The 27543-nt window shown below is 43.5% G+C and overlaps 1 long non-coding RNA gene and 1 other non-coding gene across 2 annotated transcripts in view; one reads left to right on the top strand and one right to left on the bottom strand.

Moving 5' to 3' along the window:
• LOC101057707 (uncharacterized) overlaps positions 1-27543 on the top strand; it is a 123803-nt gene that overhangs the window by 23011 nt on the left and 73249 nt on the right. The window lies entirely within an intron of this gene.
• On the bottom strand, positions 217-286 carry LOC112208250 (small nucleolar RNA SNORD18). The gene has a single exon (XR_002942667.1). It is a non-coding gene; the product is annotated as a small nucleolar RNA SNORD18 (small nucleolar RNA).

The following is a 27543-nucleotide window of genomic DNA, read 5'->3' as shown; positions in this document are numbered from 1 at the left end:
TCATTGCTATGAATACTTGCTAGAATGAAGAAAAAAAAAAACAAAAGGAAAACAAGCTTGGAAGCAGTCTAAATGTTTAATCAGGAATATTAGACAGTCATCAGGTAGCTTCATGTATCTTAATATGGAAAAATCTCTAAAAATATTTTCAGGGGAAGATTTAAAATACTGTAAATTTGGACATCATATGGACCAAATTGTATAATTTCCCCCCCACAAGTCAGAACTTCCACAACATCATGTGTTTCAGAAACACAGACCATGAAGTGAAATCTCATCATACACACATTTTAAAAATGTAAATATAAAATAAAATGTGTAAAAACACAATGTAAAGGTAAACATGCCAAGTGAAAATTAAAAATTATAAATGCACTCGTATGTGTCAGCATAACATTAAGTCTAAGCATAGTGTGTGTTGTTGCTGTTCTTAAAAGGAGGCATTAAGTATCTGATGATAGTGATTATCGTTTGGGGGAGGGACCAAGAATGGAAAGATGTATGTACTTTTCATTTTATAACATTGCACACCACTGAGCAGCCTCATCCAGTGCAGGGTATTATTTTTAACCTTAAAAAATAGGGTCAACTGGGGCCAGGAGTGGTAGCTCACGCCTGTAATCCCAGCACTTTGGGAGGCCAAGGCGGGTGGATCGCGAGGTCAGGAGATCGAGACCATCCTGGCTAACATGGTGAAACCCCGTCTCTATTAAAAATACAAAAAAATTAGCTGGGTGTGGTGGCAGGCGCCTGTAGTCCCAGCTACTTGGGAGGCTGAGGAAGGAGAATGGTGTGAACCTGGGAGGCGGAGCTTGCAGTGAGCCAAGCTTGTGCCACTGCACTCCAGCCTGGGTGACAGAGCGAGACTCCATCTCAAAAAAAAAAAAAAAAAAAAAAAAAAGATCAGTTGGGATTATTTGAGTGGTGGGATGATAAGCCAGTATTTTCCAGCTTTCTAGATCTCTGTATTAAAAACAAGTTATAGTTTTTTTTTAATTAACATTCTTAAAATACCTACCAGTTGTAGTTTACTAACTGCAGTCAAATTTCTAAAGCTTGTTAGGTGATGGGGCTGCTAGAAGCCATGTGCTTATGAGAGAATGCATTCAATGTTGACATTCATCATCTGCTTCTTTTTAAATAATTTTGGTAAACTATTCCTAACATAAAATTTACACCTTAACCATTTTTAAGTGTGCCGCTCAGCGGCATTAGGTACATTTACATTGTTGTGCAACCATCATCATCTATCTCCACAAGTCTTTTCATCGTCCCAGACTGATACCCTGTCCCCATTTAATAATAGTTCCTCATTCCTCACTCCGACTCCTGGCAACCACCATTCTGCTCTTCGTGTCTATGAATTTGGCGGCTCTAGGTACCTCACGTAAGTGCAATCATGCCATATTTGTCCTTCTGGGACTGGTTTACTCCACTTAAGATAATGTCCTCAAGGTTCATCTGTATTGTGGTGTGTCAGAATTTCTTTCCCTTTGGAGACTGAATAATATTCCACTGATGTATGTGGCACATTTTGTTTCTCTGTTGATCCACCGATGAACACTTGGGTTGCTTCCACCTGTTGGCTATCGTGAATAATTCCGCCGTGCATATGAATGCACAAGTGTCTGTGTGAGACCCTGCTTTCAGTTCTTTTGGAAATATGCCCAGAAATGGAATTTCTGGATCATGTGGAAATTCTGTATTTAATCTTTTGAGGAACCGCCATACTGTTTTCCACAATGGCTGCACCGTTTAACTCTCCTACCAGCAATGCACAAGAGTCCCAGCTTCTCCACATCCTTGCCAATGGTTATTTTATGTATGTGTCTGTGTGTGTGTGTGCGTTTTCTGATAGTGACCATTCACATGAGTGCAAGGTGATATCTCATTGTGGTTTTTATTTGCATTTTTATCTGCTCATTCTTACAGCAAACATTCACTGCCAGCACACAGGTGCCAAGACCTGGGACACGCACTAGTGCCCAGAGGGGCCCTGCTGTCATCGCCCTCAGAGTGGGGTGGGGGTACTGATAAGCAAATGCAAGCTGGCATTACCCCTCCTGGCAGGCAGTGAGGGGTAGCCTGCACGTGGCACTGTGGGGACCCTGGGGTGGTGTGATGCTCGCTTGCTTGGTCATCTCCAGGACTTCCTAGTAGGCTAGAGATAGTGAGTTCCAAACACTTAGGAAAAAATTATAGAATAAAACTTAACAAAAAATTATAGAATAACACTTAACAGTGAGAAATTTCTACTCGTTTACTTATTGTTCTCCCTGCAAGCTGGGAAAAGACAAGCATTCTTTGATTTTGCTGTTAGAACGTGGGGTTCTTTGGAACACGTTCCAAGCACCACAGGCTTAAATGAAACATGTATTTCCACAGAGATGAAAGAAAAGGGAGGGTAAAATATTTCCTATGCAATTGCTTTGTATGCAGCCCAGGCTGTGAGGAGGAACAGTTTAGGCAACAGCAACACCACCCCCTGGCATTTGCAGAGGGCATTTAACTCTTCAAAGCACTGCCTCATAACCAAAGGAGGTGGCGTCCATGCGGAGAAAAGGTTATCACTTTTTTTTTCTTGGCCTATAATTACTCATGTGCTTCATGCACCTGGTGGAAATTATATTTAACAGTACATGCAAATGCTTATTTCCTGAATGAATTTACATTTTCTTAGCTACCTTCTACTGTTTCCTTAATGTGGGCTTTATTAACCAGTTTTTATGCATTTTTGTTGATGTTAGCTTCTTGGCTAGTAATATTCTCATTTGGAGCTATCTTGGAGGTAGGACATAAAATGTATATGTGTTTATAAGTATAACATTCTTGAAAAGTCAGTTATTAAAAAACAAAACAAAAAAGATTTTATAGCCAGAGTAGTGGAAGTCTAAGCTTCCACTACTTTCTTTTTAATGTCATTGGTTGATAGGTATTATACAAGTAATTGCTACATTTAAAAAATTGATGAGGTTTAGTGTTTACTCCTGCTGAGTGAATTTTTTTCAGGATACCAAGCATTCTTTCTGTACTCTGAGTCATACATCAAAAAGTGGCTCTTAGATTCATGTATTTACTCTTTCTGGAAGCTTCTGCCTCCATTGTGGCATTGTAAAAGTGTCCTGGTTTTTTTAGGGGGAAAGGGAATGGGGTGTGATGCTTTCTTTCTGGAAGCTTCTGCCTCCATTGTGGCATTGTAAAAGTGTCCTGGTTTTTTTAGGGGGAAAGGGAATGGGGTGTGATGACTTATAGGTGAAAGGTTTCTCTTGTTCCATCAAGACACAGGAGATCTCAGAATGGTGCGAGCTTTGGCAGCCTGACTGGTTTCTTCAGGCCATGGGAGGAAGATAGAGCAGCAATGTTCAGGGACCCGATGTGCTCAGACTGCCTCCCAGAGCACTGCGTCCACTGCAGGATCTTTTTGGTTTTTGATTCATTCAAGAAATATGAATTTATTTTCTCTATTATGGGTTGACTTCTGTCCCACCAAAAGTATGCTGGAGTCCCAGCCCCAGGTGCCTGTGAATGTGACCTGATTTAGAAATTGGGTCTTTGCAGGTATAATGAAATTAAGATGATGTCATATGAAATCAGGATGAGCCCTAATTCCATATGACCGCAGCCCCTCTAAGAAGAAGAGGAAAGACACAAACCCAGACTCAGAGAGGACATCATGTGAAGATGGAGGGAGAGGTGGGAGTGACGTGTCCATGAGCTAAGGAGCATCAGGGACTTGTGGTAAATCCCCAGAAGCCAGGAGAGAGGCAGGACGTGGATTCTCCCTCAAAGCCCGCAGTAGTAACCAAGCCTAAGACACCTGGGTTTTAGGCTTCTCACTTCCAGGACTGAGAGACAATAAATGTCTGCTGTGTATTGCCATCAGGTCTGTGGTGATTTGCTATGGTAGCCCCAGGAAACTCAGACAGTGTCCAATATCCCAGATGCCACTTGGCACCGAGAAGCGTTAGGTAAAGGGGACAGTGTCTTTGCCCTGAAGAGGTAACACCAATGGAGGAACAGACCCATGGAATGGGGGCAGTGGGTCCCATGTGGAGGATGGTAGGCTTTGGAGTCAGACCGAAGCAACTTCCAGTTGGGAGCTGATTTTCGTAAACTTTTTGGAGTTTGGGGTTTTTCCTTTTTACAGTGCAGGGCACCAGTGTCCTTCTCATGGGATTCCTGGTGGAAGGGTGAACACAGGTGTGGAGCTGAATGAGTTTGACCAGGGCCCAGCCCGCCGAAGGCCTCCAGCTAACACTTGCTATGGAAGGCCTGGACACACCCTCCTCACTCAGGTCATCCATTTAGAGTCAGTCTCTGCTCTTTCAAATTCACTTTGGTAATTTTTGTCCTTGCATAGTGTTTATTTAAGGAACCATTCGGTTGGTTGAAACCTCACAGCATTTAGGTTTTGGCTCAATGCATTGGAACAATCTAGAAGGTATTTATAGCTAAAAACGTTTGTGCACCCCAAACCACATTATTTTACATCTCCTAACACTTGAACGAGCTCTGGTTTGGTTTGGATCGTTAAACCTTCTTGCGGTGTGGAGGAGAGTGAATTTTCCAACATCCCTCTCTCATCTCTGTAAATATCTTGGTCCCACCCCATCCAGTCATCCCAAGCTGCGGTCTTCATCAGGTGACGCACAGGCAGCCCGATTATAATAACGTGGGCAGATGCTGTGTGAGGAGCCTTGATGGCCATTATTGGCAGATATTGGGCAAGACACTTTAATAGCTCACAACCTGCCTTTGTCTGGACTCACTTCAAGTCCTTTAACAGACACCTTCTATGGACAAAAATTGGTTTTCATTTTTGGGTCTTGGCAAGACAGAAACACAGAAAAACACATTTCTTCTGTTTCTTCTATACACCTGTGTAGGAACAAGCCAGGATTTATGAAGTTTGTCCTTTTTGAAAAACTCATTTTATTCCTAGCCAATACCATGACCTTAATGTGCATTCCAGCAATATCTCCAAAGGCAGCAGAGGGAGTGGGCCACAGAGGCATCAGTGCTGCCTCGTCGGGGACTGAAATCAGGCCGGAGCAGACAGTGGAGAAAGAAATATTTGGAGAAATAAGAACTGTGTTTTTATTCTTTTGTTGCCAGAAAGCCAAAACCGAAGCTGGAATTTTGTGGTTCCAGCACTTTTTGTGCCTCCCAGTCATTTTTCACAGATGGTTCTGGTTTAAGGAGAAGGCACTTTATCCACCAGAGGGAACGAGGCCCAGCGAATGTGCCCAAGCTGCCCATTCTCATGCCTTGGTTTACTCTGCAGCTGGAGAAGATGAGAGCTGAGAGAAGATGGCTCAAAAGCCACCAATTAGGATGCAAAAAGGGAGCAATAAAATTACTCTGCAACACTGAAACTTGAACTTTCCTTTACACGATGTCACCTTGGGAGCACCAACTGCAGAGTCAGTCACGTGCTTCCTGGAGCCCACCTCCTACAAAGCTGAAGCTCATGTTTGGGCAGTTCTCAGTTTGCTTCTTTCTTTTCATTTGCTTCTGAGCAGCTTGGTGCCTTGCCATGCATCAAGACTTTAAGATAAAAGGGGCATAGCAAAGGTGGAGGTGGCATCACCTCTTCTCTTCACTGCTGAGTGGGTGAAGCCTTTCCTGACCACGTCTCTCTTCAGCAGCCCCTTGTCACACCCAGTCTTTGGCCCCTTCTCACCCCTCATCACCTCTCCTTGAAATCTCCCACCTTCCTACCAAGTGAGGTGGCTGGGTTGTCAGGAAAGCTGGGCTGCCCCTCGTACATCATTGCAGCTCCCCTTTCCCCACCAACCCAGCACTGTGGAAGGAAGCCCACGTCTTTCTCAGCATACTCCTCTCCGACGCCTGGGCCATTTTCTTTGTCTTGTGTATACTGACTTGTTGGCTTTATTAGCAAGTTTCTCCTCCCTTTTCAGCATCCAGCACAGTTGTCCCCTCCTCTAGGAGGGCCTTTTCTTTCATTCCTCATAGGGTTGGCACCATTGCTTTATGACAGCTCTTAATACTTTTAGGTTCTAGTTATTCACTAAAGTTTGGACTGTGGATTTCACTCCAGGGAAACCATGCTACTTAGCGCTGCATTCTCAATGGCTAGTCATATGTGGTGCATAAAAAGGAGTCAATAGCTGCTTCTTACAGACTTATAGATAAACTGACAGATTAGAGACTTTCCTCTGACATATCCAATTATTTATGTGGCTTTAACTTTCAGGCATGTGTCACCTGACCTAGTGCAGCATATCTCATTGAGTTTAAAATTGAGAAAAAATGGCATAGGTCCCAATTATACAGTGATTTGCAATTCACATACTTTCATGAAAGCTTTGATTTGGGGCCTTATCCATGGGAAACAGGAAGGGCATACACTCAATCCAGGAAATGAATATTGTCATCCCCATTTTACAGATGAGAAAACTGAGACTCACAGCAGTTTGTTGATTTATTCGTAGTTACAAAGAGAGTAAATTCAGAGCTGGGCCTTGTACCCGGGCCATCTGAATCCCAGCTCAAAATTTTTTAACAACATTGTATTGTTGTTGTTAGAAAAGCATAACAATCATTTTGTGGGTTTTATAAAATAAAAGAAAACCACAACCCTCCATGATAACAACCATAACAAAGCCCTTGAACACTTCGGGGCAGATGCTATCTATATTTACGGGTGTAGCGTGTGCTGAAATGCCACTGGTGTGTGAGCAATGCCCAAAGCCCGGGCACACAGGACCGGCTGTGTTGGGCAAACATCGTCACAGCTCATCGAACTCAAAGATTTGCAAACATAAAACATTTTCCAAGACTTGTCTCCATGAATGAGTGAGCCAAGCCCCTGGGGTGTGGCTATGTTACTCCGTCAAAACAAACCCCAAAACAGACCTTGGTGGGGTTTCAGGTCTTCTATTTGGGAATAAAGGTATGATTCATAATTATTTGGTCCAGGTGTGCAAGTGCAGGCCAGACCTTCCTTCAGAGCCAAGCTGGGCTGATTGACTCTAGCATTCCTCTTCTACAGGCCCTTATAATGCCATTTCCAGGTTCGCTTTGGGCAGAGATGCAGGGGAGGCTATAAAAGCCAAATTCGCCATTCAGATGGTCTATGGTTTATTAAGTGGGTTTAGATGATGTCTCAATACTTATGGGTGAGATCTTTTGGATCCTTAGGTTACCCCAGGTACTTAGGTCAAAGGCGATCTTGGCCCTCTCTGGGTCCTTTAAAATAAGGCTCAGGGAGGGTCACTCTATGTCTAATTGAGCCAGTGAACCCAAAGCAACATGTTTACGTTGGAGAAACTCATCAGTGGCACCTGTACCTGGTCCCTGCTCATGTCTGGGCTGCCCAGTTCTCCTCTCCCCTTTCCCCAGCTCAGGCCCTATCAGTTTCCTCCTTCCTTCTTGAACCATGTCATGTGACTTCTCCTTGAACAAACCCCAATGGCTGGCCCAGCTCCCTGACTCTACCCTGCCTCTTAAAATATCAGCTGAGCTGAATGATCTAAGCACAGCCCCAGACTCAATTTATCCTGGTCATACCTGAGAGCCATAACCTTGCCCCAAACCCTCTCCACGTAGGGAGACAGCAGAACATGGAGGGCAGAGTCCCATCCTGGGGACAGATAGCCTGGGATGAGAGCCCTGGGTCTGCTCAGGGTGATGTGGGTGGTTTTGGTCACACCATTACAAACCTTGGCTTTGTTTCTGCATCTGTAGATGTGAGGCTGTGCAAATAGCAGGGCACATCAGGTGTCTGTTTCTGTTCCTGGCTACCTGTCCCTGAGCCACACCCTTTCCCTTCCCTATGCCTCAGCTTACTCCTTCATGAAATGCAGCTTATAGTACCTAACCCAGGGGTTAAAATATATACCATTTAAAAATGTAACTATCAGTATTGATCAATCATTGTCCTGATTTTTTTATAGAGTACTTTTCTAATCATATGTTTTAAAGCCAAGAGAACTGGTTGAATGAATGTTTATTTTCCTGAAGGTATTTTTAAGATAAAGCTTCCTAATGGCCTATAAACGTTTCATATATGTGTAGTTTGATACATATTGTCACATTTGAAAATCATGTGAGTTGAAACTGGTTTTATACAAAATATAAAATAGTGGAAATTTTATAATTACAATCATGTAATTAAAAGTATTAACTAAAATATGTATGTATGTGTCTATATATATACCATTTACATATATATATATATATATATATATATATATATATATATATATACCATTTACAAGATCATAGATTTGGTAGGGATTGAATGAGATGATGGATAGGAAGCACTTTTTTGTAATATCTGTGTTTTAGTCTGTTTGGGCTGCTGTGACAAAGTACCATAGACTGGGCAGCTTATAAACAACAGAAACTTATTTCTCAGAGTTCTGCAGGCTGGAAGTCCAAGATCAGGGTGCCAGCAGGGTCAGGTTCTGGTGAGTGTCCTCTTCCAGCCTGCAGACAGCTGTCTTCTCATGATGTCCTCACATGGTGGAGAGAGGGCGGGACAGCCCTCTGGGGTCCCTTTAACAAGGGTACCAATCCTATTCATGAGGATCCCACTCTCATGACCTAATGACCCCCAGGTATCCTGCCTCTTAATACCACCATCTTGGGGTTAGGATTTCAGCATATTAATTTGGGGAGGACATAAACACTCAGTCCATTGCATATCTGTTTCATAGTAAGGACTCAGTAAATGCCAGTTATTTTTATTCTCATTATTAGGGAGGGCTAGGGCCTGCCTGGGAGAACCAGAGGTGGGTGGTCAGCTTCGTCATGACAGAAGCAGGAGCCACCAGGGCCTGTAAAAGGAGAAGGGTCCAGGTCAGGTGGATGGAAGGCTGCAGGGGTGAGTCAGGAGAGGGTGTCACCTGCAGTGGTCGGATCAGAGGCAGCAGGGCTCTCATCCCCGGCTGCTTGTTGAGGATGGAGGGGCAGGAAGTCCTAGGTGGAAGGATGGAATTCTGGGAGCAGGGTAGTTGGGTAGGGGGCTGAGGGTAGGAATCGAAGCCAAGGATGGGTCTGGATCTGAGAAACCACAGGCAGGGAGATCAGGGCCTAGCAAACTTTGAGGACACCTTTGGTGTGCCAGGTACTGTAGGGTGTGGGGCACAGAGGAGAGGAACAGGAGGGCTCCACTCACCTGGGAGGACTCCAAAGCCAAGTGCAAGTGGCCTAAGGGGTCAGCCTGAGTCTGAATATTAGGAAACAGAGATCCCTGATGTGTTTTTGACTAAAAAAATCATTTTATGGTTTTTCTCATTAAAAATAGTAAGCACAAAGTATTTCACAGGCACACGTAGGAGGGGCTATATATAAATGTATGCTATGATGACAAAAGAGTTTGGATTCAAAGGACCAGAATTCAATGATGTTACTGTTTGTGCAGACTTGGGGCTCTGTTTCCTTATCTAGTAAAAGGGGATAATGATAAGGTCATTGATTTGTCTGGTCGTTTTGACCATTATATGAGACAGAGAAGGTGAAAGTGTTTTGCACACTATGCCACCCAAATGCTAACTGCATACTTGAAGATCTATTTTTCCTTCTAAGAGATAAATCATACATGTTTTTAATCTCTGCCCTCTGTTTTCCCTTTTACAGTTCTCAGGTAGATGCTACCGTCTGCTTCTCTCTCCATTCAGTGATTATAAAATAACTTGGGAAGCTAAACAGCCTGTAATTTTCCTAACTCAGAGCCTTGGTAGCCTTTGCTCTGTGAGCTGGGACTTTTAGAAAGGCTTCCAGAAAATGCTCTGATTTTCTGCGGTTGTCACTTTGATGGGAGCCCTTTCCCAGCTCGGCTCGTCCCTTCCTTTCAGAGACCTAGAGAAAGAGAACTCACACTGGTGGAGTAGGGATGGGTGCTGGGCACCTGCACACGGGGTGTCTGGCACATGTGACTAAATGAACCGGAAGCTGAGTGGGGGATGTGCATGGCACAGGACTCGAGAACAGGTCCGCTCTGAGGGAAACCGAGTCAAACTGAGGACCAGCCCTTTGTTTCAGGAACTGTTCTCCCTTCCCCATATGAAGATCTCGTTCTCACTCTGCAGTAAAATGCATCTCTCTCCCACTGTCTTCCCACACCTCAGTTTCCGATCAGCTCTGGCCCAACATTGGCCTGTGAGCCAATCATGTGTTTACAGCACGTTGAGGTGGATCACGCTCTGTGGTGCTTGGTGTTTTTACATTTTTGGCGACCTTTGAAAAAAAGAATAGACAAATGGCCCTGGCTGCCGAAACAAAGTACCACAGGCTCCTTGGTTAAACAACAGACATTATAGAAGCAGCAGAGATTCTGGAGCCTGGGAGTCTGAGCTCCTGATGTTGGCAGGGTTAGTTTCCTCTGAACCTCTCTTCTGGGGTTGCAGGTGGCTGTCTTCTCCCTGTGTCCTCACGTGGCCATTCCTTTGTGTGTGTCTGCGTCCTACCGTTTCTTTATTTTATGCTATTTTAACTTTTGTGGATACATAGTAGATGTATATACTAATCTCTTCTTGCAAAGACACCAGTCAGATTGGATTAGGACCCACCCTAGTAACCTCATTTTAACTTAGTTACCTCTTTTAAGACCGTATGTCCAAATACAGTCACATCTGATGTACTTGGGGTTAGGGCTTCAATATATGTATTTGGGGGTACACATTTCAGTGCATAACGGAATACAAAATTGTGAATACAAAATGGGGTTTGGAGCTTTGGAAAGGTTCTGCCCAAGTGAAGGGTCCTGGAGCCTAAGCCTCACAGGCTTCCTTGTAAATTGGCTTCCGAGTGGCAGCAGCCCTTGGCTATGACCGTGTTAGTGGGGTGTGGAGGAGCAGTGGGAACAGATGTGTCTGGAGTGTCATGTGCGGATCAGGCAGGTGTTACCACCTGAGGGCAAGGAAGGGGACCTGCCAGCCTGCTCTCTGTAGACTCATTTTAGTGCATAAGTAAGGATGATTGAGGATGCAGGTGGATTTTCTGAAACAATAAACCCATCAAAAATGAAACACCACCACCATCACCACCGCCATTGAAACACCTATGAACTTAAAAGCAGAGCATCTTCCATGAAATGCATTTCTTTCCTTATGGACTCTACTACTTCTTTCCCTATTCACAACATGGCCAGAGCTTTACAGAGTAAAAATAATTCCAACTGGAGAGCGCTTAACAGTTTATAAGGCACCCTCGCATCCACACCCCACCCATCCTCTGAGACAGGTGTCAGCATTCACCTGTACTGCTGGGGAATCCCAGGCTCAGCAGGTTGAAGTGACTCCCCCATGCTCCATGGTGAATGAGTGCCAGGGGCCCTGCACCGCATGCGCGTCTTATGGGCTGAGCTCTTTTTACTACTGTACACCATTTTTCTTTGTGTGCCAGGGGCGATGTCTCTAAAAATAAATCTTCATGCTAATGGGATTATCATGACAAAGCAACAGACACTCAAGCCTTCAGGCCTGGAATCCAGGCCATAAAATTAAGCTACATGAGACGAGAGAGTGTAGTTGGTTACAAGGGAGTTGGAAATTATCAGAGATCTGACCAGCCAAATATGAATCTATGGAAATATTCATTTATTATCAATGTTTACCCTGCCTAAAGTCACAGTGGATAGGACAGTGTGGCCTAGCCAGGTAATTGAAACGTTTCAGCACATTGGGTGGATCTTGGCCTGGGAAACTAAGACAAGACTGAGGAACCTCAAGGAAAACCAAAATGGGGAATAGGGTATGATTTGATTCATGCCAGCTTGATTCATGTTAACTATACTTTGCAGTAATTACTCTAATTAGTGGTTTTGAGCATGATGAAAGAAAATAATTGTAAGTATTTATGGCTGGTCAGTGGGTTACAGATTGGACAATCAAGAAAAGTAGACAATGAAACATGGTATAGCTGAGTTTACTCCATGCTGTAATTAACATTCAATGCACTCATCATTATGTTCATTTGGTGACAGCACAACATTTAGTGTGAGTTCAGGAGCCACGGCAGAGCAGCTTTGTAGGCAGCGTCTCTGGAGTGACTGATCTTTATGCCCCAGCCTCTATGAGGGGAGCCACACAGTAAGAGAAGGCCCATGAAGATTGGTTGGTTGGTTGAGGGAACGAATGAAATCATGAGATCCACACTATTGAATTGAGAAAGAATGGACAACTTTGTTCTACATGTGAAGCCCACCACCCAGGCTGAGCAGACAAATATTGAGAACAAAATGAAATCTGGAAACAGTATGCTGCACTTAGGGCAAAAGTGACCTGGTAATTTCTCCTTCGTGAGTCCTTGGTAAAGGGACTTCCTAGAGATGTGCTGAAGTAAAATCATTTCCTGGATATGCCCTCTCCATTTCCACCTTTGCTTTCATACCTATTACTTGTATGACTATGCTACTTCCTCTGTAAAGTGGAGATAAAAGAGAACCACCTGGTAGTTCTGTCGGGATTGAGTGAGCTCACATGCATGCTGTCCACTCTGGGCAGGAACACAGTAGACGCTCAGTGAGTATCGGTGGCTGCTCCCTAGCATTCTCACCCCATCCCCGTCTCCTCTTGCCCAGGCTCCTGGAAGTTCTCCTTTGTTCCCCACACATCTGCAAGTCCAGCTCAAGCCCACAAGTGTTCCCCAGCTCCCCTGCATGCATCCTCTCTCTTTCAAACAGCCCCATTCTCGGTTCTGAGTTGGGTCCTAGTTGGACGTACTTAACCTTATTCCTCAAAGCACTCTCATGGGACAGCAGGAATCCCCCCCCCCTTTTTTAATGTTTCTCTTTCACTCAATTCTTAAAGGGTGGTTACAAATTGGTTAGATCCAATTAGAGAATCTTGACTTGGCCACTTAACTAGCTATGTGGCTTAGAGTCTGACACTTTCTCTCTTGAGCCTCAATTTCCTTGTCTGTAGGAAAAGGGATAATGATTTCTACCTTGCAGGGTTACAGTGATTAGAAATAGTGTTTATCAAGTGCCCAATACAGGTTTTAGCACATATAAGAGGCTCTACACGTAGTAGGTAATGATGATGATGATGATAACAATAATGATAAAATAATACAGCAGCAACAACTGATGTTTATTGAGCTCTTATTATATGTCCGACATTTTCAAAGAATGTTTCTTATCTAAACTGTCTTAATTTGGATGAATTCAACTATAAAGAATGCTGGACCAGGTTGGGAGTGGTGGCTCACTCCTGCAATCCCAGCACTTAGTGGAAGGATTGCTTGAGGCTAGGAGTTCAAGGCTACAGTGAGTTATGATTGCGCCACTGCCCCCCAGCCTGGGCAAGAGAGGGAGATGCTGTCTCTATACAAAGAAAACAAGAAAAGAAAGAAATGATACTGGACCTTGCACAATGCTTTTATGGGAAAGATGATGCATCTTGATGGAAAACAAATATAGGAGTATTTAATATGTGCCAGTTGGTTTGCATATGCACAAAGCCAATCACAAAAACCATAAAACCAGCAATAATGAAGAATTTACCAAGATCCCATAGCTAGAGGAGAACACAGGGTCAGAATTTAAGCTCAGGTTTTTCTGACCTCAAAGTTCTGCTCTGAGGACAGGAGTGGTGCTAGGAGAATAAAGCAGGCTTTACCCTGTCCCTAAGGTGCAGGGTCAATAGTCCAAATTGCAGTGTCTGAGGGATGTGGTAGAGTTTAGCCTGATTCAGGCTCTATTAGCCCTCAATGGACCTAGTGTATGAGGACAGATACTAGTAGGCAGAATGGATGTTATAATACAGGTGCATAAAAAGCTTGGGCTTCCAGGAGGTTGGTGCCTTTGAAAAGCTCAAGGCTGTGTAGACCTTGCCAGGGATGAGCTTCAGGTTTTGGAGTAAACTTCACTCAAAAGAACAAGGCACACAGAAAAGTATTTGGAGAAACAAGTGTGGTCTGTGGTGTGAAGGAACAGATCAATGCTAAAACTCCGTCTCTTAGTCAGTGAAACTAAGTTGCCTTCTCCACGGTCTTCTAAGGAATTGGCCAGACCTAAACTTACAGGACAGCCTAAGGCTCACAGGGTGGGAGTCATATAATTCACATGGAAACTCTGGGAGGCGGTAGAATCATTTAGTTCCTGGTTAATGGAAAGGGAGACTGAGGATCATGGAAGTGATATAATTTTTCCAAGTTCATAAAGCTTATACGTGTGGAAGTGTGGGTTTGATCCAATGTTCTTTGCTCTTCTGCTTGAGTTATTTGCCCTATTCCAGAGATGGGAAAAGGAATTCCAGGAGACAGCATGTGAAAAAGCTGAGGACTTGGAAGGGTGGCTGGTCAAAATATTCATTTGACAGGATCAGATAAATGGATATTTGTGTGGAAAAAATGAAAGAGGAAGAAACACCAAACACTGCCATTGCTTAAGAACTTCTCCAAGTGCTCTAAAACTGGAGATGTGTCTAGTCCTTTGTGGTAAAATATAGGCTGTCTGGGCTTCCATCTCCCCATATTGGAAGTAATGCTTAGGGAAGCTTGGTCTTGGGAGCCAGATGAATTTGGTTTCAAATTTGAGTTCCACTATTTACTAGCCTCTCTAGACTCAGTTTCTTCATCTACAGGGAGAATCATAAAGTCTACCTTGTGTGGATTGGGATCAATATAAAGAAATCACTTAGCCCTTCTTGGTGCCCATGAAATGATAGTTGCCATTTTTTACCATCATGACCCTCTATTTAGGAGGAGCAAAGAACATCTAGGAGATGATAGAGGGTCATGATGAGTTCTAGCATCTAGGAGATCACAACAACTAAGGACTCCAAAAGGGAGAGAGAGATGAAGAGGAAACAGGGGAGAAAAAAAAGCAGTCTTTCAAGGAGACAAGAGGAATCTATTTTCACTTGTCATTTGCATGCGTGGAAGGATGAACACCCCAGAGGGTTTCTGCTGCTCCTGGCTAGGCGTTGCCGCTACTGGCCTGCAGAGGATGTGGGCATACCCTCAGTGCAACAAAACAAAACAAGTTCCCTTTCCTTTGGACCGTGATTAAAGCCACTGTGGGTGTGCTTTGCATGTACAAAGCGTATTTTCAATTGAGGTCTTCAATCAGCATCTCATACAATTTGAGAAGCAGCCTTAAGCCTACTGCTAAGCTTGCTCAGGACTTGGCAGGGAGTGAATTCAATGCCAGCTCTACATACGGCGTCTACAGCTACGATTTCAGCCAGGGCTTTGGAATCTTCAGGTTTGGTGGAGCTGTCTTCTCCAGGGAGAGGCTCCTGGTGGCCCATAATCTGGATCTTTGAAGCTGAGTTAAGAGAAAAAATATTAGTATCATAATCTGCCAAGGAGTTTGCGGCCAAATACCAGCTCTGACTGCTATTCATTCATGCACTTGATAGACATTTGCTGAGTGCCTACTGTGTCCCGGGTCCTGAGCCAAGTGCTGAAGGTTCAAATATAGTATTAAAAATAGCAAAATGTAGCTGCCATTTATTGAGTACCCAGTATGTGCCAGGCCCTGTGCTAGGCAATAATAACATGAAGTGAGAACCAAGAATAGTGATAATTTTCACTACTTTTTAGTCGTTTTCAGCTGGGTACTCATGTTTTGCTCCTGTGTTTACCCCTCACACAGCTTTGAGAGGAAGAATCCTAGTTAGGAATTGGTTACCATTTGCTATCCCTCAAAAACCTTTAATTACTTGTCACTTTTCCGTGAAAAAGTCATTAAAAATTTATATTTATTTCAGACGAGTTGGGGCACATTCAAGGTGGTCTGGCTGTAGACTAAAAATTTGCATTTATTTCAAATAATAAGTATTCTTCAACAGGCTTAATCTACCACTTCTCTTCTGTCTTCTAACTGAGAGATCCTTGAGCAGTCGCTGGGGCTTCCCATGCTATCCCAGTATCGGCCATGTGTCCATGCGGCACGGGCAGATGGTTTTCCGGTCAGGTGTAACTGAAATGTATTTTCTCAACACAGTCTGGCAGGCAATGCAGTCTCCACAAATGCATATCACATCTCATAAAGAAACCATGCATATTGCATGAGCTCCAAATGTAGAAACAGATACTCATAAAATACAAGCCTCAAAATAAAACCGAAACATTTCAAAACAACAGCAGTTGCAACGCCACCAATTTATTTATTTAATTTTTTTTTTTTTTTCAACAAGATCGTGAAACAAATCCCGACAGTCCCCGAGCAGAATCTGAAAATCCCAACAGCCCTGGTGAGGGTTTGAAATGGGTCCTTCTTGTAGGTGGGGGAAGCAATAGACTGACAGACTCAGATAGCAATTTTGTTGAGCGAAATGTCTTTTCCTGATCTGGAAGCTGGCAAAGATGAAAGCAAAATCAAATAGCAGTTTTTCCAGAATGGAGTCAGAAGGTCCTATTTTTGCAGATCCCATTTCTGAATGGTTTGAAGTCTTGGTAGCTGGGGCTACCTGCCCTGGTTTGGTCGTTTTCACTCTCAGTTTTGAGGTGACACAGGGCAGGGGTCTTGTTCTGTTTCTTCCCAGGTGCCTAGTGCAGTGCCCAGGACCTATGGCTCAGTGAACATCTGTTGGATGCTTTTCCCAGCCCTGTCCCCAGCTGTTCACTCTAATTCCATTCCCTCCTTTCCCGTTTTGGAGCACATATTGCTATGCGAGTGAGAGTGACATTATGATGGGGATAACCTTTAATGTGCTCTAATTTATGAAAAAAGTAACATTTAACAAGTTGGTACTTTATTATTAGTGCTGTGGACATCTGTTGATTTTGGATTTTTAGCACTCCTTTCCTCTTACAGTAACAACCACCTCCTTTCTGTTGGGAAATTGGCATTCCTTTCTTCTTGCCCCAGGGAGCATGGGTTGCTCTCTCCTTTACATGTTCTTTGCATCCCACACAGATTAGGCAGTTTCTGCAACACTGTAAGTCACTATTTTTTTGTTTTGTTTTGAGATGGAGTCTCATTCTGTCGCCCAGGCTGGAGTGCAGTGACACGATCTTGGCTCACTGCAAGCTCCGCCTCCTGGGTTCATGCCATTCTCCTGCCTCAGCCTCCCCCGAGTAGCTGGGACTACAGGTGCCCGCCACCATGCCCAGCTAATTTGTTTTATTTTTAGTACTGATGGGGTTTCACCATGTTAGCCAGGACAGTCTCGATCTCCTGACCTTGTGATCTGCCCATCTCAGCCTCCCAAAGTGCTGGGATTACAGGCATGAGCACCGCGCCTCGACGTAACTCATTAATTTATTTGCCATTCTTTCTACTCCCTGGTCTATGTGCTTATTCAAGGTGAAAATGGTGAGTTATTTAACTCCGAAGTCTCAGTGCATAGTGCAGGATGCCTGGGTGCAGTGCAGGTGCTTGGGGAATGCCTACTAATGTGAGTCCAGTACATTTTAATGGGATACTACTGACTTTCCATCAATTAGACACCACTTCAAGGAGCTTCCCAGCAGTGGGTGACGTTTGCATGGAGCCATCCTTAAACTCTCTTGCCCCTGTTTAGGTTTTGCTGCTGGTTCTGCAGTTTGTAGTCACAGACCAGAGCAAAGCCACAGGTAACTGGTAGCCAAGGGCTTAGAATCTTCAGGGATAAAGGTCTGGGTCACCCATAGGTCACCTGCAGAGGTGCAGGTCAAGATAAGGGAAAATTAAAACAGACGCTGGATGTGATAGTTTACTTTATCTGTCAACTTGGTAGGCCATGGTACCCAGATATTTGGTCAAATACTAGTCTAGATGTTGCTGTGAAGGTGTTTTTAGTTGAGATCAATATCTAAATCAGTAGACTGATCTAAATGAAGCAGATGATCCTTCCTAATGTGGGGTGGCCTCATCCAATCAGTTGAAGGCCTTAGGAGGAAAAAGACTGATGTCCCCCAAGGAAGACATCATGCTGTCAGCAGAGAGCTTTGGACTCAGACTTGATCATCAGCTGTTTCCTGTGTCTCTAGCCTGCTGGCCACCTGCAGATTTTGGACTTGTTGGTCTCAATAATTACACCAGCCAATTCTTTAAAATAAAACTCTCAATCTGTATGTATATCTCCATCCATCCATCCATCCATCCATCCATCCATCCCTCCCTCCACATATCTATGTATGTATGTATGTGTATGTATCTATCATCTATCTAATCTATCCATTCACCTATTATCTATTTATTATCTATCCATCTATCTATTTACCTATTTGCTATCATCATTTATCTATCATGTTTCTATCTATTCTCTCTCTCTCTCTCTCTGTCTCTGTCTGTCTCCAGTTTTGTTTCTTTGGAAAGCCCTGAGTGATACCCTGGAAAAGAGGGGTGGTGAGTATCATTTACAGCCAGGAGACAAATGGGAGCTGTGGGGATTGTATTTTGTACCATAAATCCCCTCATTTAGGTTTTTCCAGGGAACAAGACAAATCAGTACCCTGGAGAAGCTGTTATCTGAAGGGGCAAACTTCCCAGAGGAAGCAGGTGGACCTGAATGCCACAAGGGGTGGATTAGGAAAGGTTGTGTTGTTCAGCCTGAATCCCTTCTCCAAGGCCAACATGCCAAGTGCCTAGCTGCTGAAAATACCAACGACTGCCGCTGGTTCACAGCCCGCCTCACTAGGAGTTGCCCTTGGCTGTAGGGAGGGAATGGCCTTAATCAAGGTTTCATCCCCTTTAGAGGGTAGCTCCTGTCATGGCCAACTGATGCAGAGATACAAAGCTGTAGGCTCTGTGCCTCAAGCTGGGATCTGGAGAAGGGCAGTCCTGGCTCCAGAGCACCCTAGAGGGCCCAGTGAGGGCTCAGCGAGGACTCAGTGGCAGCCGCATTGTTGCTTGGTTTCCCCTTCTTCCCAGAACTGCTTCTTCATTTCCTTCGAGGTGTACCTTCAAGAAGCATTGCTCTGTAGTGTGACTCTCTGCCTCAAAGTCTGATTCCAGGGATCTTGATCTGGGACAGATGGTTGTTAGCATGTTACTTGGCACCAGCAGGTACTCAAGGAATGTTAGTTTTCTTCTGTTATGGCCTTAACCTACTCTTAGAGACTGTATCAGGAGAGAATTTCTAATGGCTTTCACCTTTTTTTTTTTTTTGAGACAGAGTCTTGCTCTGTGGCCAGGCTGAGTGCAGTGGTGTGATCTCGGCTCACTGCAACCTCCGCCTCTCAGACTCAAGTGATTCTTCTGCCTCAGACTCCCGAGTAGCTGGGACTACAGGCACACGCCACCACACCTGGCTAATTTTTGTATTTTTAGTAGAGATGGGGTTTCACCATGTTGACCAGGATGGTCTTGATCTCCTGACCTTGTGATCCACCTGCCTCAGCCTCCCAAAGTGCTGGGATTACAGGCGTGAGAAACCGTGCCCGGCCAGCTTTCACCTTTTATTTGTAGTGTCTGTTTGGTAGCAGTGGTCCCTGTCATTCAGTTTCAAAGGGAGTTGACTTCCTAACTTAAATTCATCTTTTCCTGCTTGAAGTGAACCCTTATTTCTCCCACCCTGCACTCTCCTTTTTTACACTCATGCACACACACACACACACCCCTTACATCGACTACAGCAATCAACCAACAAACATCAACTGTAGAAGAAGAGTATAATTGTTTCCATTTGTGTTTCTGAATAAAGTTGTTTCTAGATAAAGTTTGCAGTTGACATAAGATTGTCCTTAGAATTTTTTTCTCTCCTTAAACTAATTTAGAGGAGTGGAAAGAGATGGGATGAGAGTTACACATAAGTTGCAAATACCTTTTCTGTAGTGCTGGGAAAAAAATAAATGCATGAAGTTCACGGGTTAATAAAACATCTTGGCAGGGCATGGAGGCTCACACCTATAATCCTAGTACTTTGGGAGGCTGAGGTGGGCGATCATCTGGAGTCAGGAGTTCGAGATCAGCCTGGCCAACATATAGTGAAACCCTGTCTCTATTAAAAAATACAAAAATTAGCTGGGTGTGGTGACACATGCCTGTAGTCTCAGCTACTAGGAAGGCTGAGGCAGGAGAATTGCTTGAACCCAGGAGGTGGAAGTTGCAGTGACCCGAGATTGCACCACTGCACTGCAGCCTGGGTGACAGAGCAAGACTCTGCCTCTCAAAAAAAAAAAAAAAAAAAAAAAAAAAAAAAAAAAAAAAAAATCTTGCAACTGATTTTAATTCACTCTTGATTCTAAATTTCATCTCTCCTTTTTTTTTTCTGTCTGCTTACTCAAAGGGATGTTTTGCAAATTGTAGAACCTTCAGATTGACATCAGTAAACAAACAACAACAGTTTATGCTACTTTGATATTTCGAAATACAAATTAAATGCTCTGTTTATCTGTCAGCATTGAATCCAGTCATACTAATTATCCTCTGGGAATTCGATAGTTTTAAAACCCTTTTACCATCAGAATCCAGAGATAAAGGTGGGGATAAAAGGAGAGAAGGCAACTTGCTTAGTATCTTTTGCTACCAAACACCTCCAGTGACAGCACCATTTACTCTTTACCTCAGCATTGGCAGAGGCAGAGTTGGTCTCCTGGAAACGAATTTTGCTGCAGTTGCTGCTATTACTGTTGTTACCGTGGGGTCGCTCCTGTTCCTGTAAATGCTGAAAGCTACTCTGGATTCGTAGCCCAAAGCGAACTTCCTTCTACACACACTCACTCTGGTTCCACCACAGCTGTGCTGGTGCAGATGTGAATCATCTTTGCAAACAAACTGAAGATTATTTCAAGAGTTAGTCTAATGAGTAGTGAATGTGGGCTGATTACTGTATTTGCAAAGAACCTTATTTTTTCCAACATCGTGCTAAAGAACAGACTGGTACTTCCCATAGGCTTATAAAAGTAAGTAATCAATGTGTTTGTGTAAATATTTAATGATGTCCACATTCACATTCATGAATCAATGGGCGATCATAATTGCTTTTGTGGGATGTGATAGACACAAACTTAAACAAGAACCCACCATATCTTAGCAAGCTTTCTTATGGAATGTAGAAAAAAATATGGTGATTAGAGAAACATTTCTACCATGTGAAAAAATCTTGCATAAAGAATTTATGCTTCACTGGGCTTGGTGGCTCATGCCTGTAATCCCAGCATTTTGGGAGGCCGAGGTGGGCGGATCACTTGAGGTCAGGAGTTCAAGACCAGCCTGGCCAACATGGCAAAACTGCATCTCTACTAAAAATATCAAAATTAGCAAGGCATGGTGGTGTACACCTGTAACACTAGCACTAAGGAGGCTGAGGCAGGAGAATCACTTGAACTGGGAAGGTGGAGGTTGCAGTGAGCTGAGATTGCACCACTGCCCTCCAGCCTGGGCAACAGAGTGAGACTCTGTCTCAAAAAAGAATTTATATTTGGATACATTAAATTATATATTTATCTTTATTTGTAACATTTTCTTTGTGATTTCGTTTCATAAATCTAATTTAGATCAAGTTGACTTGCTGATTCTTCACCAGGTGCTGAATTTATTTGCTCACAACTTCACATTCATAGAACAGGCACTTCTTGATCCTTGGCTGTGTAATATGGTTCAAAGTTTAGAGTCACAGAGAGACCTGGCTTTGACTTCCAACAGTCCTGAGTTCAAATCAATTTCTCTGCTTGTTAGTTGTTTGACTTTGGACACATCAACTAAGTCTTTGTGCTTCACTTTCTTCACTTATAATATGGGGGTTATAGTCACCTAGCAGAGCTGCTGTGAGGATTAAATGATGCAGCAATTTCCGGTATATAGTAAGTTCTCAATAAGTGGTTGTTTCTTCCCGTTTCCTTTAGTGTACCTGGAAGCTTTTGTAATCCAGATGTGAAAGAGAACCATAACATTCCCTGAGAAACTTCTGGTTTATAGTAGTTTGGGAAAGCCAAACTTTATGTGAATAAGAGAGAGAGGAGGGGATACTGTGATATTTTTGGCCAGTGATTTCTAACATGTTGGCCAATTAATACTCCTTCAACCTGACATACTTTTTCTTGCCTTTAAATAGTCCATGTCCTACCACCTCCTCCACCAAGCTTTTCTTTTGTGACTCAGACAGCCAACATTGCATAAAAGCTCATGCCCCTCCAAATTTCCATGCATCACTCTCCAAACATCACCATCTCCTATTACAGCTGTTTTAAGTCTTGGCTTATGGTCTTTACTGAAATTATGCTTCATGAGAACAGAGCTACTTCTGCTTCATCATTGCACCCAGAGGACCTGACGAGGGACCAAACATGGCAATTGTGTGGGGCAGAGGGAAGTGTGGGTTTGGAGTTAGAAGACTTGAGTTTTGATTCCAGTTTTATTGGTTGCTGTGTGATGTCAGGCAAGTCCTATACACTTTCTCAAACTATGTTTCTTCATCTATAAAATGGTTATAATAATCCTACTGGTTATAATTTTTTGTAAACTTCCTCAAATCCTATTCCAAAGGAGGTACAATATAAATAAAATGAATGAAATGGTTCCTACTGTATCTTCATTATGACACTATTGGACACTATAGGAGATTATGGTTGTGGAAATATATTTGATAAGAAATGCAGTACACATGCTATTTAGGGTTATTAGGAACTCATTAAATATTTCCTGAATCAATGTGTAATGGAAATAAGATTTCTTTTACCTGCTGGGTGCGGTGGCTCACTCCTGTAATCCCAGCACTTTGGGAGGTCGAGGCAGGAGGATCACAAGGTCAAGAGGTCGAGACCATCCTGGCCAACATGGGGAAACCCTGTCTCTACTAAAAATACAAAAATTAGCTGGTTATGGTGGCATGTGCCTGTAATCTCAGCTACTTGGGAGGCTGAGGCAGGAGAATCACTTGAACCCAGAAGGTGGAGGTTGCAGTGAGCCGGGATTGTGCCACTGCACTTCAGCCTGGCGATACAGCGAGACTCTCTTTAAAAAAAAAATAAAATGGATTTTTTTTACCTTTTTATTTTATCAGCCTAAAAAGGAGGGTGATGGATTGACAACACACTTGGAGGGAGAGGAGAGTGACTGTTGGTGGAAGAAGACAGCTGTCAAGGGAAGGTAGCAGTGTCTGACACACGGTGTGTGTTGAGGAAGTATGTATTGAATATGCTGAATGAGTATACAGCATAGTGATTGGGAAAGTATCCTGCAACACCAACCAATGTTGAGATAGAAAAGGCAGCCGATGCAAATCGTTGATGAGGCACTGATGAGGGACTCCTTCCCGACTCTGACATTCCCTATCCTCCTGCATTATTTCTCTAGAGTATACTTTGCATCTACTTATGTGTTCATGTCTTTGTTTATTTATCTGATTAGTTAGTTTGATGTCCATCTCCCTTACTAGGTGATAAGCCCTAGGAGGGCAGTAATTTTTGTCTATTTTGTTCACTCCTGTGTCCACCAGGTGCTCCAAAAATACTTTTAGAATAAATGATTGACTGATTCTTTTGTATTCCTTAGGTAAGGAAGATTTTCAAGCAACCTCTTGGGGAACTGTGCAGTTATAGTATATTTCAAATGTCCATCTGCTCATTAAGATGGAAGAATAAATAATCATTGAGAAAGAGACTTACAACCAGATAAAACCTTTTGTTGGAACAAACTTGTGAATTTAGGCTGATAATATTAAAAAGAAAAGTCCAGAACATAAAACGTTTGGGGCTGTACATTAAACACTCTACACTAAAGTCATATGCAGGTTGACATAAGGTCACAGACAAGAGCAGGGATGTCTTGCAGGTTGTCTATGGAGAGATGGGGAGACCAAGAACCAAGGTGTGAGTCCTGATTCCATCCCTCACTAGTTATGTGCTCTTAGCCAATTTTTAAGTTTCTGAGCCTCAGTTTTCTTATCTGAAAAGGAAGTATAATATCTCCTTTATGGGATTGTATTAGTCTGTTCTCATGCGGCTAATAAAGACATACCCAAGACCGGGCAATTGATAAAGAAAAGAGGTTTAATTGACTCACAGTTCCACATGGCTGGGGAAGCCTCACAATCATAGCAGAAGGCAAAGGAGGAGCAAAGTCATGTCTTACATGGTGGCAGGCAAGACAGAGAACATGTGCAGGGTATCTCCCCGTTATAAAACCATCAGATCTCATGAGACTTGTTCACTATCACGAGAACAGCATGGGAAAGACCCACCCTCATGATTCAATTACCTCCCACTTGGTCCCTCCCATGACACACGGGAATTATGAGAGCTACAGTTTGAGATTTGGGTGGGGACACAGCCAAACATCATCAAGGAATTTTCATAGTTAAGTAATATTATTTATATTTGTACCTATATGCATCACAGCACATCCTTAAAATATAATAAAGTTATTGTTGTTATTTTATAAAGCAAAGCTTTATAAACATATATCATTATAAAGTCAAATGATACATGTTGAGTCAAAAAACTTGGCTCATTTTCCCAGTTCTGCCACTAAATAGCTGTGTGGCTTGGATCATAATATTCAGAGCTAAGCTTTGTTGAATTCTTACTATGTGCCAGGTTCTGAACTCAGGGCTTTCATGCATTGTCTCATTCAATTGTCATAAATGCTCTGAGTTGGTGGTTATTTCCCTTCTGCAGATAAAGTAAATGAGGCTCAGGGAGAGTAAGAAAATTTCCAAGATCTATCTACTAAGAGCTGGATGTTGGTCTGGTTCCCAACCTGGAGCTCATAAGCACAGCGCTCTATTCCCTCTAGTTCACCTCTCTTGGCTTCACTTTCTCTTTGTTTAACATGAAAGGAGATGGAATTAGCTTACCAGTAAGACTTTAAAAAAAACACTAGCTCTTCTGTGAACTAATAAGGTATAGACACCAATAACTGAGGCCAACAAAAATTTCTTTCCATCCATATTTTTTTTTTCCAGCACAACTCCAGGTGCAAAGTAGACGCTCAAACATTGCTAATTGAATTAAACTAAACAAATATGTAAAATCATGCAATCCTGCCACAGACACCCATTACTAGCTAGATGTGTGCTTCTCAAATCTGAATTCACGGCCTCAAAATCCCAAGGAGTTATGGATTCCAGTGAGAAACAGTGACCTGGGCCATTCTGGGATGGTTGCCCTTTGAAAATCCCCTCTACAGGCATGCATTGAACACTACTCCATGCCAGGTCCTGGGCTGGGCTTCAGGGATACAGTGATGGGAAAGAGCAATCCCTGCAGCAAGAGCTCCCATGGCGTGTGCTTGACATGTAACTGACACAGTGCACTCAGGTGGGCCTAATGTAGAGGAAAAGAATGGGGCTTGGGGATTACAAGGGAGGGTCGTCTAAGTGAGAGTTGATAATGCAGAGGGTGAGAAAAAGCTTCTCAAAAGCCTAAACACAAACAACCGAGCCAAACCCCAGCATTGGTGAAATGCCAGTTGGAGTCAGGAAAAAGGAAGGAATTATAGGCTATTTTAAAGGGATAGCCCCGATAATTTTGAACCCACAGCTGCAGTGACTGTTCTTGCTTTAACAAGCAGATAAGTCATCTGAATTCAACAGGGACCAGAGTTTTTGAATTTTTTTCTTAATTTGTTTTATGGTTTTAGCTTCTTTTTCTTGAATTCTATTCACACTTTTCATTGGCTGAGCCGCACATCCTTCCTTTGTAATTGTTGAAAGGATTCTTTTGGCCTTGAATATAATGATTATACATTTATAGAACTCAAATTACTTGCATTTTCCCATATGAGAACGATTTCTCTCAGCCATTATCTCCTCTAAGAGGGCTTCCTCCAGCCCTTGCCCCCTGTGGTTAGTTGTGTTCCCTTCTGAATGTGCATTCACCGTCACAGTTCCCATAAAGGATTGTAATTGTCTATCTCTCTGTGTTACCCACTACACTGAACTCCATGAGTATTTGCTGAACCAAAGTCATCCACACTCCTAGGTGTACTAGTTTCCTAGGCACAAACTGGTCGGCTGAGAACAATCTAAGTCCATCTCTCATTTCTGGAGGCTGGACATCCAAAATCAAGGTGCCAGCAGTGCCATGCTCCCACTGAGACTCTGGGGAGACTCCTCCCTTGCCTCCTTTTAGTTTTTGGTGGTTTGCTGCAATCTTTGGTGCTCCTTGGCATGCCAATGCATCACACATGGCCTTCTGTCTTCCAATGCATCACACATAGCCTTCTGTCTTCACGGGGCCGTCTTCTTCCTGTGTCTCTCCCCATCACTTTCCCTCTGCATGTCTGTGTCTGTGTCCATATTTCCCTTTTTCATGTAAGGACACCAGTCACTTGGATTAGGGCCCGCCCTAATGACTTTATCTTGGTTAAATCTGCAAAGACCCTGTTTCCGAATAACGTCAATTTCTAAGGTACTGGGGGGTTTGGACTTGAACGTATCTTATTTTGGGGGGATTATCATTCAACCCATAACAGCAGGCTAGGGATGGATTATGGGATTAGCAAGAAGGTTAGAATTGCAGGGGACTGCAATGGACATGAGGTGGGGGCTTCTTGAGGTCCTCACCTGAGCAGGGAAGGGTCTGGGAAGAGAGACTTTAACTAGAGGCTGAGCCCCACCTTCTGAGGATGTGATGCAGAGGTTCTGCCTCAAATCCTGCCGGAGCATTGCTTTACAATTAATTCTGGAGCCCTGCCTGCAGCTCCAGTTTGTTAAATAGGACTCTGATACCCACTCAAAGGGTTAGAGTCTGTTCCTGCCTTCCATGGTCCATTCTGTACCTGAAAGTCTGAGGCAGCTGCTCTCTGACTTCAAGCATTCATACCAGATCACCTCTTGATAATGCTGGATCAGTTCAGATCAAGCCTGACTTCACACTGATGCTGTGGCCTCCCTATAGCAGTACATATAATAATATGGTTTCCTTAGGTTGAGAACCTAATAGATACATTTCCGTTAGATACATCATTTTTGATCCTCACAACAGCCCCATGTGGGGGCTGAACTAGGGTAGGGTAGATATCATCTCCTTGGAATAGGAGAAAGAATGGCAGTCCAGTGAGTTTATATTGCCTTGTACAAGGGCACTGGCTAAGAAGTGGTGAGGCAGGAGGTTGGCCCCTGGTGTAGGTGACTCCACAGGCTTCGTGTTCCATCTGCCCTGGCCTGGGGGACAGCTCTAGGAAGGTTTTGATTCATATTCCTCTTGATACCTGAATAAATTATCCTTTTAAATGACTACCCACCTCCCTTTAACTTTTGTCTTCTGGCTTCTCAGGCCAAAAGACAGGGGTGACCAGACTGAGACAGCTGGCTGAAGGAACACTGGTCTCTGCCGACACTGCCTAGGTCTCTGGGTCTGAACTGTCTGCTGAGTGTGTGGGGGCTCTGAGATGTTCCTGTTCTCCACAGAGGGCCTCTGGCCTTCAAAGCTGTGGGGGATTTATCATGCTTCAAGGTAATTGGAAGATGGACCTTCCAGAACCCCCTTGAGTTAGTCCCTTCTACCTCCTATGAGACCCTCATCATAAATGGTGCCATGAAGGTCTCCTACTGCATGTGACCTCGAAATAAACCAAAGCAGTGGCTTGACAGGTGCATGTCCTTGCAGGCAGAATTCATTCAAGGGGGAGAGCCACAGAGGAGTCACTTTGGAGTCTCTGGGTTTGCAGTGGCCCCTCTGACTTCTTACCACCCACCCTGAGAGGCATGCAGGCTGGTGAAGCATGGACCACGCCAGCTGTTTCTGTCAGCTGAG

Source organism: Pan troglodytes, chromosome 12 (genome assembly GCF_028858775.2).
Source record: "Pan troglodytes isolate AG18354 chromosome 12, NHGRI_mPanTro3-v2.0_pri, whole genome shotgun sequence".
Classification (NCBI taxonomy): domain Eukaryota; kingdom Metazoa; phylum Chordata; class Mammalia; order Primates; family Hominidae; genus Pan; species Pan troglodytes.
Note: the sequence above shows the minus strand (reverse complement) of the source record. Positions and strands in the feature narration are given on the sequence as shown.